Genomic DNA, 10,040 nt, shown 5'->3' on the forward strand with positions numbered 1-10,040 from the left:
TGGCTCAGTTGGTTGAACCTCGGACTCTTGATTTCGGCTCAGGTCATGGTCTCAGGGTAATGAGATCAAGCCCTGGGTGGCTCTCTACGCTGGGTATGGAGCTTACTTGAGATTCTCTCTCTCCTTCTGCCCCTCTGCAGCTCTCTCTTTCTCTCTCTCTCACTCTCAAAAATAAATAAATAAATACATAAATACATAAATACATAAATGTGAATATACATTTTAAATGTATAAAGATTTGTAGAATTTTTTAACTTGAATAATCATTTACTTATTAGGTCTTAGGAAAATAAAGATGAATAAAATAACTTCTCTACTTTTAAGGTGTTCAGAGAATAGAATGCTCCAGGATTCTTGTGCCACAGATCATCTATTCCTAATTTAAAAAAAGAAAAAAAAAACAAAAACAAAAACAAAAACAGCCATTCCTTTTCCTTCTTTTTTTTTTTTTTTTTTTGGTTAAAGAGTTTATTTATTTATTTGACAGAGAGAGAGGCAGTGAGAGAGGGAACACAAGCAGAGGGAGTGGGAGAGGGAGAAGCAGGCTTCCCGCTGAGCAGGGAGCCCGATGTGGGGCTTGATCCCACGACCCTGGGATCATGACCTGAGCCGAAGGCAGACGCTTAACGACTAGGCCACCCAGGAGCCCCTCCTTTTCCTTCTAATCCAATCAGCCAAATAAAGCCTCAAAAATTTGCAAAATCAATCTTATTACAAGCCAAATAATTTTGCTCATCTTTTTGTTCATTTTCTCCCATCCAGAAAATAACCAAGTATATAACTGAAATAACCAAATACAGTGTTTTGAGAGTTGATGATAGAGGGTTAACTGTGGTTTATTTTAAATCAATGACATTTCCTGCTTTATTCGTCTATGTAGGATTTACATTCATTTCCCTAGGACCCATGAGCCAGAGCCACAAATTCCAACTCATTAAAAGTAATCATTTGTAGCCTATAAGCTCCATCCATATTAAAGCATTGTGGCTTCACATAGTCAATGTTCAACCCAAGATGAGATATGTGTGGAATTTCTTGTAATTCTGTAGCTTTTTACATGTGCAAAAATCAATAAGGCTTTATTCAGTCACATCATATAATCTCTCTTCTGCTTTTTAGGCCAATATATAATCATAAATCACATGGGAGAGTTTAGTCATCCTGAATACAAACACACACACACACACACACACACACAAACAAATATACTGAGTATTTTGGTATTAAATAGAGACAAAAGTTTCATTTTTTTCCTGGGGAAGTTTTTCAAATGTTTTTAAAACATTTGAAATATCAAACATATTGAAAAAAAAGTTTTTCAAATATCATGTATTAAATGATACAAATTGACTTAATATGGAAAACTTTTTTAATATAGGGGAATTTGAGTCAAATGTAATAGAAACAAATTAACTTCCTACATACAACAAAACAATACATCTAAACATAAATCAAATTTCTTTGAAGCAGTAAAATTGTAAAATTACATCTAACTTCTAATACATATATTATCCACACATATAGACATATACACACATATACATACATGTAGTATTTCTTGATTGTTTAGACATATACTCTGCTACAAAGATTTATTTCTGTACATTTGGAATAATACTTTGTTTTATGTGGGCTCCTCTCAAACAAGTGGCAATAAAATCTTTACAGCACCCCATAGGTGACATATTTTATTTATCTCTCTTGGTTTCTTTCCATTTTCCTTCTTAAATGACATAAATCAACACAGAAACAATGAGGTCATTGACAAGAACTCAGAAGAACAGATTCAATTCAAAGCATTTAACTGGGAAAAAATTAAGAAAAAAAGAGATGAAGTAATATATAACATTACCCTCCAATGGAGGATTACCTATGACTAAATACCGTATATAGCAAATTTTCTTTACATCTTGGATTTTGAAAGCAACTTTCAATATCTGTATACATTCCTCTGAGTAGACTGACAAAGTGGCTCTAAATAGAGTCTGGCAATCATGGTAGCAAATACATTTTGGATTAGGACTTCTAGTGAGCTTGGACAAGTTATGATCCACCCTCAACTTCTTTCCCTCTCCATATTTTATCAATTTTACTCTTTTGGCCTTGTAATGAACACTCAGAAGGAATTAAATAAGTCATATTTCCTTTCATGATTCACTTGAACTCACAGTCTTGTTTTACAATCCAATTCTTTTCATCACCACACACAGTTATTAATTTCTCTAGGTTAGTTGGTCTACTTTAATTCTTAGGAAATTTTATATTCAAATCTCAGTGTCCCTCTACCTCTAACTGTCACATCTCTAGTTCAGGTTCTATCACTTCTTTGCCAGATATCTAATATAATGTCCATATTTTACCCTAAAATATTTAAGCAGGAAAATATAACTTGTGTGAATCAAGGCTACCATTCAGGCATTGGCAGTTCTCCTAATCAGGAATTAACTCTCCAGTGGTAGCATACTGGTGTGGTATCAGCAAAGCCTCACTCCAAATACAGTTGCTAGGCCATTGATGTAAAAATGGAGAGAGAGAAAATTTATTGTCTTTTGAACACAATGAGAATAAAAGAATCCTGTCTCAAATTCTGTCTCATTGGCCTTATGAACCTTTTGTATGAGAGGTGATAGGAGAACCAAAATGGACAAGGTGTGGGGAATTTATTGAGTTTTAAAAACACGTTATTTTGTTTATGTTTGTCCAATAAAAATTTGACAGAATTTCACTGTAACCTTCTAGCAAATTTATGTGGGAGTCACTGATATTATCCAACCATAAAATTTTCTCATTGTCAAAAAGAACCTAAATGCTTTGCATGACCAAATTGACTTAAGTGACTTCTTAATCACATCTCAAGTATCTCATTTTTCTTGCATCCATTCTATTCCCTTTCAATTCCATTCTCCACATAAGCTCTTGGAAATTTTCATATTACTTTTTGTTTATATTATTTCAATGCCTTCTGAATGCTCTTAGAACATGATCCAAAATCTTTTCCATCTTGATCAGATCTCAGCATTCTCTTCACCCTAATCTCAGGCCATTTTCTCCCTTAGCCACTCTTTTTTGTCCACCCCCACTTTTTTTTTTTAGGGTTCTTTCTACTCCTAGGACATATCTCTTCTCAACCATTATTTCCTTCATTTCATTATTATTTCATCATAACCTCTCTTCAATCTATTTTTTGTCTGGGTAATTATTCAGTCCTCAACACAAATGTCTTTTTAGGGAAAACTTAACTGAAACTCCAGAGTAGCTTGGGTTCCTGTGTTAAAACACACTGGATTTTTCCTATAGAGGGATCATTTTTGCCATGTTAATTGTTCTAACCCCAGTGTCTAGTACTCTTTAGTACACAGCACACATAAAATAAAATGTACTAAAGAAAGGATGCAGGAGAAGAAAAATGGAAACAGAAAACTATCACTAGAAACTATTTACATATTTCATATGTTCTGTGCAAATAGTTCAAGACCAACTACTGACTTCTATTCTTCCTTTAGCCTGTCTATAAGACCTAAGAAGGAAACTAGTCTCACTTACTGGTAAACTGGTCATTGCAAATTTAAGTTACTTCAGGGCCCAGGGATACTCCAGCAACATGTTTGCCTTATTTCCCAATACTAAGCCTTTATTCAACTGTTCACAGAGAAAAAATTATAAAAATAATATGGGCATTACATGAATATGATTATATGCTCTTATTGTTAAAGGTCAGCTGAAAAGAAGGAATAGCAGGTAGGGAGAAAAAGCATATCTGCAGTGAGTGGTGGAGAATATAAGGATATATAGAATATGTAGAATATCAGAGTACACAGAACAGGGTATAGAGGCTGAGATGACAAATAGAACAAAGTTGGGTCCCTTCAGTTTGGCTTCAGCATGGCCTTAGAATATAGTGTAACATTTTTGAGCACGGTCATTAGACTCACCGACCACAATCCTTTTTCCATTCCTTACTACACACAATTTACACACTTTTATAACAGGACTGTTCCCTATGAGACAAGCAAATGATAAGTTCCATGTGCATTGTATAGGGAGGAAATGAATGAGGAACAAAAAATTTAATTACAATAATTAAAATATTCAATGTTGGTCTGTTCAAGATTAACCCAGTCATACTAAACTCAACTGAAATCCTTGAAAATAACTCAAGGTTTTGAGATATGTCATAAAAATATTTGATAAATCAAAACATGAAATAAATTACTGCAACCACATTACCAACAGTTCCCCAGTGAGGCAAAAATCTATAAAAATCACCAAAAGTCTGTTTCTTCAATGACCAAAAACAGTTATATAGTTTCAGAAGGTAAATTTAGATAGTGGATTATTTTCCTTTTCTATTGTAACAAAAAGGCCTCAAATAATAATGGCTTATAGCAAGAAAAGTACATTACAACACTACATGTGAGCGATTGGGGGGGATGGCTGACTCTTTATGTGTTTTCTTCTGGGGTCTAGGCTGGAAGGAACTGTCCCTAACTTGGACATCCCATTCTCTTGGCAGAGGGAAAGAGCAAGAGAGGTGGCTGAACATGCAATGACTCAAAACTTTGGCTCAAAACTAACATATGTTATTTCCTCTCACGTTGCATTGAACAAAATAATAGGGCAAGACAATGATGTGAGAATTATACCCCTTACACAGAAAGCTAGTAAGGCCCATGGCAATGGGCAGGGACATATTAACCATTTATAGTAGTGGTATGTGATAAAGTTATGAATATAATAAAATCTATCACAGGAACATAGTCACAAACAACATTTCTGAAAAATAGACTGACACTATTTGAGGGTTATAAGCTGTGGTATGTAATAAAATTAATATTTTAAACCCATGAGAATAAGACAGATACCAGAAGTCTAAAGTTTGGCATAAATTCAGTCTTTCTATGTAGAAAAAAACAAAATTGATTTCTCAAACTTCTAAGAATTTGGAGAGGAGTCTCAGTGAAATTCTAGAACATAATTTTTAAAGCATATTTAAAGAGCATTTAAAAACAGAAAGGCTAATCATCTGGATCCAGCACGGTTCATGAAGAACAAGTCATGTCAAAGTTTGTTGATATAGTATATCAGAATGTAAAAAGGCATCTGACAGATTTCCTCATGATATTTTTGGCCTGGAATCCAATGAAATAAATTATCATTCATCCCTTTCCCTATATTTCCATCTTGTCCATGAAAGTTTTATGAGAAAATGTGGCAGATTCCTTCCGAAATTCAGATTCACTATGTCAACAAAACTTGGCATAGGGAAATGAGGTAGAAGCAAAGCAGACTCAAAAGATAGGTGCAAGAATGATTTTGATGTTGAGTACCACAGTATTAGTGTAGAGTTACTTAAAGTCTTCCCTTCTAAATCTCTAAATCATCCTAGAAATTTGTGCTAAGGCTGCCAGTAGAGAAAACTGACTCCAGGGAGAAAGCAGCCATGATGACTTGGGGACACAGAGTTTGAAAAATTTCCAAAAATAACTACAGTCTGGTTGTACTAAAATTCCACATTTAATAAGAGACCGGCAGTAATCAAATGTTATGAAGTAAAGTGTTCTAGATAATTTAGCAGTTTGCTATCCCTATTGACTGTAGCTACATTGGAGATCAGTTCCATTTGCAACTATTTCCTCTCCATGATCCCATGAACTATAATTTTTTTTCAAATTATTACAATTCTATATCATTGCTTCCAATGGATCCTTTTTTATTTCCATAATTTAACTCCTACTATTTCACAAATTATTATTGTCTGTTTTTTGATGTGATTATATTTCCCCTATCATTTGTAACAGTACCATTCCCAACTCTTTATACTGAGCTTCTATTTAAGTTTCCCTTTTCCCTATTGCTGCCTTTAGTTAAACACTTAGCAGGATGACAATGTGACAGATGGAAACATGGCACTTAAAAAAAAAAAAAAAACCTTGTAGCATATTATTTACACCTTCTTTCAACAGTTTCCAGGTTTCTGAACTGGTAATGAGACCGCCTTCAAGTTCTATCATCACTGCAATGAGAATTAAAAACTAAACTAAACAAACATTTATTTGATCCAAAATTCATCCCATAAACATTTATTATTCCAATTCCATTGTGTTTATATTGTCAGTTTCTATAGACCAGATTTTATGATGCAAATGCCCAGCAGTGGGGGAAAGCATATATTTAAAGAAATATATAATAATATTACATATTAGGGAAACAGATGTATTAAAAGAAAATTATGCCGGAGTAGAAGTTCTAGAGTGTCTGTTAAACAAAAAGGTAACATTTAGGATGATCTTACAATGGTTAAGACATAATATATGTTAAGTATGTAACTGACATAGTTATAGGCCCTTTTCATGACTTCAAAATTCCCACAATAATCCTATAAGTTAGGTATTATTACTTTATCATTATTTTAAAGATGTTGATACTCAGGGTAAGTCTAAGCAACTAGCCTAATGTCACACAATGAGTACTATCAGGAAAAAGAATAAAAGACCAAATGACTCTGGAGTCGAAGATGTTTAACTTACTCTAGGAATTCCCTAAAAGGGTGAGTAGTGGACTGGTTTTTCAAGTAAGGGATGAACTTTTTATTCATTTATTTATTTTTTTTCACTCAACAAATGTTTCTTGGCCATTTCTTAAATTGCAGGTTCTTGGATTTGGGGATCTAGAAATGTTAAACCAAACTTGCATTCCTAGATAAAACCCACTTTGTTATTATCATTTTTTTATGCATTGTTAGAATCAATTCCTTAAAGCTGTGTTTAGAATTTTCACATCTGCGTTCATTAAAATATTTGTATATAGGTTTTGTTTTGCTTCTTTTCCTCCTTTTTTTTTTTGTAATTTCTTTGCAATTTCTGATATTAGGGTAGTGCTGGACTTGTACAATAAATGAGGAAGGATTTATTGAGAGAGGGATATTTAAAACTAACTATAATTGTTGATATGTTAATTTATCTTTGAGTACCATATGTATGTATATAATTATCCATCTATCATCATCATCATCTGTCTTTGCTTTATGTATTTGGAATTTCATAAAGGCATAAATGTTTAGTATTTTTATGCACTTGCAAGTAATTGATCTGTTTGACATTATGAAATGCCCTCTTAAACTGGTAATACTATTTGCTTTGAAATCTACTTTGTCTTATATGAATGTAACCACTCTAGCTCCATTAGTCCTTTAGACTAAATTTAGCATTATATGTTTTCCTACCCTTTTACTTCAAATCTACTTTTCTGTATATTTAATATAGTCAAACATTATAATAGCACTGCCTATCTACTAAATATACCTAATACATAATACTTACTATATATATATATATATGTATCTTTTAATTTATTTGTTTCTTCTTCAAAGACACTATACCTCAAAAGACTGTACCCTCAAAATTGCAGACTGATGTGGCACAGTTGGTTAAATGTCTGACTTTTGGTTTTAGCCCAGGTCGTGATCTCCGGATAGTGAGATCAAGCCCTGCATCGGGCTTTGCGCTCAGCGCAGCATCTGCTTGAGATTCTCTCTCTCCCTCTCCCTGTGACCCTCTCACTTGTGTTCTCTTTCTCGCTCTATCTTGAAAATAAATAAATAAATCTTTAAAAAAATTGAAGACTGAAAAAGAAGGAAATTCTGCCATTTGAGACAAAAGTAATGAGCCTGGAGGACATTATGCTAAGTGAAATGAGCCACTCACAGAAAGACAAATACTGCATGTTCTCTCTTATATGTGCAAACTGAAAAGTCAAACTCATAGAAGCAGAAAGTAGAATCATGGTTGCCAAGGACTGTGAAGTGGGAGAGTAAGAAAATATTGGGTAAAGGGCAAAAATGTTCAGTTTTATGGAATAAATGAGTTCTGGATATCTAATGCACAACATGGTGACTATAGTTAAGACTATATTGTATACTTGAAATTTGCCAGGAGAATTGATCTCAAGTGCTCTTACAACACGTACACACAAGGGTAACTATATGAAGAGATAGATATGTTAATTTACTTGATTTTGGTAATCATTTCACAAAGTATGCATATATCAAAACACCACATTGCATACCTTAAATACATATAATTTTTATTTCTCAAGTATATCTCAGTGAAGCTGTAAAAAATGTGGAACTAAAGTTCTGCTTCAACCAAGTGTGCATAAACCTACAAGAGAATGTCACTCATATCCTAACAAGCATTAGCTAGAAAACTGTGCATAATCAAAAGCCCATCAAAGAGCAAGTTAACAAGGTAAACTGAATTGAAATCCAGTGAGAAGCTCCTCTGAAGAGAGATGGGGCATACAAACTGTTTCACTCTTGACAGAGTACAAGGAAAAGATGAAACCACCACAAAAACAGGTCAGGTAAGAAGAAAATGGCTGAGTGTTTAACAAGTTCAGAAAGTTTTGCCCAGATACAAGGGTAGTCTGTATTCACCAGCTCTTTTCTACTGCTTTCTGCATGGTACTCAGGATAAGATAGAGAGGAGTGCAGGATAAATGACAGATTCATTCTCTGGCACAAAGAAACCAAATTCTGTCCTGTGGTAGTTAATTTAACATGTCAGCTTGACTGAGTCATGAGATGCCCAGATATTTTGTTAAACATTATTCTGGGTATATCTGTGAGGGTGTTTCTGGATGAGATTAGCATTTGAATTGATATAGAGAGTAAAGCAGAATGCCCTTCCCAATGTGGTTTGACCTCATCCAGTCAAGGTCTGAATAAAACAAAAAGGCTGAGCAAAGGAGAATTTGCCTTCTATCTATCTTCAAACTGAGACATTGGTTTTCTCCTGCCTCTGGACTCAGATTTGTACTCTAACTTATACCGTTAACTCTCCTGGTTCTCAGGTGTTTGTACTTGGATCAGAACTACACCATCAGCTCTCTTGGATCTCTGGTTTGCTGACTGCAGATCTTGGGACATCTGTCTCTATATCTTGCATGAGTCAATTTCTTATAATAAATATCTGTATCTATTGATTTATCTATCTATCTATCTATCTATCTATCTATCTATCTATCTATCATATCAATTCAATTTCTCTGGAGCCCGTGACTAATGTGCTCAATTCCTGGACATTACTCTTTCAGAAAGCAAGAGCTACAAGCCTCTGGAGGAGTAAGAACCTGCTGCTTCTGGGAATGGAGAACAGAAGCAAAAGGCATATGCTATTGTGGGAGGACCCAAGTGTTCCTGACTAAGATTTCTGAATTACACAAGTCAGATTTTCACTACTTTGGGTAAGTGGGTGGGTTTAAGGGAGGGGGACTTTGGGGGGCTGGGAGGGTAGGTGGAAAAGCTGATGAAACCCTACTCTGGAATCCCTGGTGCACAGGGCCTGCCCAAGACTTGGGTGAGGCCAAAGGAGAACAAAGAAAGTTCCCTCCACCTTTATCCTATCTCATACCTTAAAAAAAATAGAAACTAAGTACAAAGGCTAAAACTATATAACTTTTGCAATGAGCTATACAAGAACATCTTGGAGATACTGAGATAATCAACAAATTCCTAGATAACCAGAAAAAGCATGAGCCACAGAAGAACAGATTGAGGATATGACTTCTTAAAAAAAAAAAATCTGCTTTTCAAAGACATTTAAGAAAATGAAAACAAAACAACACAAAATAAAAAACAAAAAACAAAAGCCACAGACTGGAAGGCAATATTTGTACAACACACATACCCAACAAAGGACTTGAAACCAGAATATATAAAGAATTCTTGCAATAGTAACAAAAGTAATAAAATACAAACAACTCAATAAAAAAGAGGAAAAGGATTTGAATGGATACCCCTCAAAAGATACATGAATGACAAATAAGCACATGAAAAGATGCTTAACATCTTTCATCATTAAGAGAATTCAAAATAAATCAATGGAATATTGCTACGCGCTTACTAGAATAGCTAAAATAAGTAAGATCAACAATACAATGCAGAGGAGTTAGGCAAGTAAAATTCTCAGACACGGCTGATGTGAACACAAAGCAGTACAACTTCTGTGGAAAACTGTTTAGGAGTTTCTTAAAAAGTTAAA

This window comes from Phoca vitulina, unplaced genomic scaffold (genome assembly GCF_004348235.1).
Source record: "Phoca vitulina isolate PV1807 unplaced genomic scaffold, GSC_HSeal_1.0 scaffold8, whole genome shotgun sequence".
Classification (NCBI taxonomy): domain Eukaryota; kingdom Metazoa; phylum Chordata; class Mammalia; order Carnivora; family Phocidae; genus Phoca; species Phoca vitulina.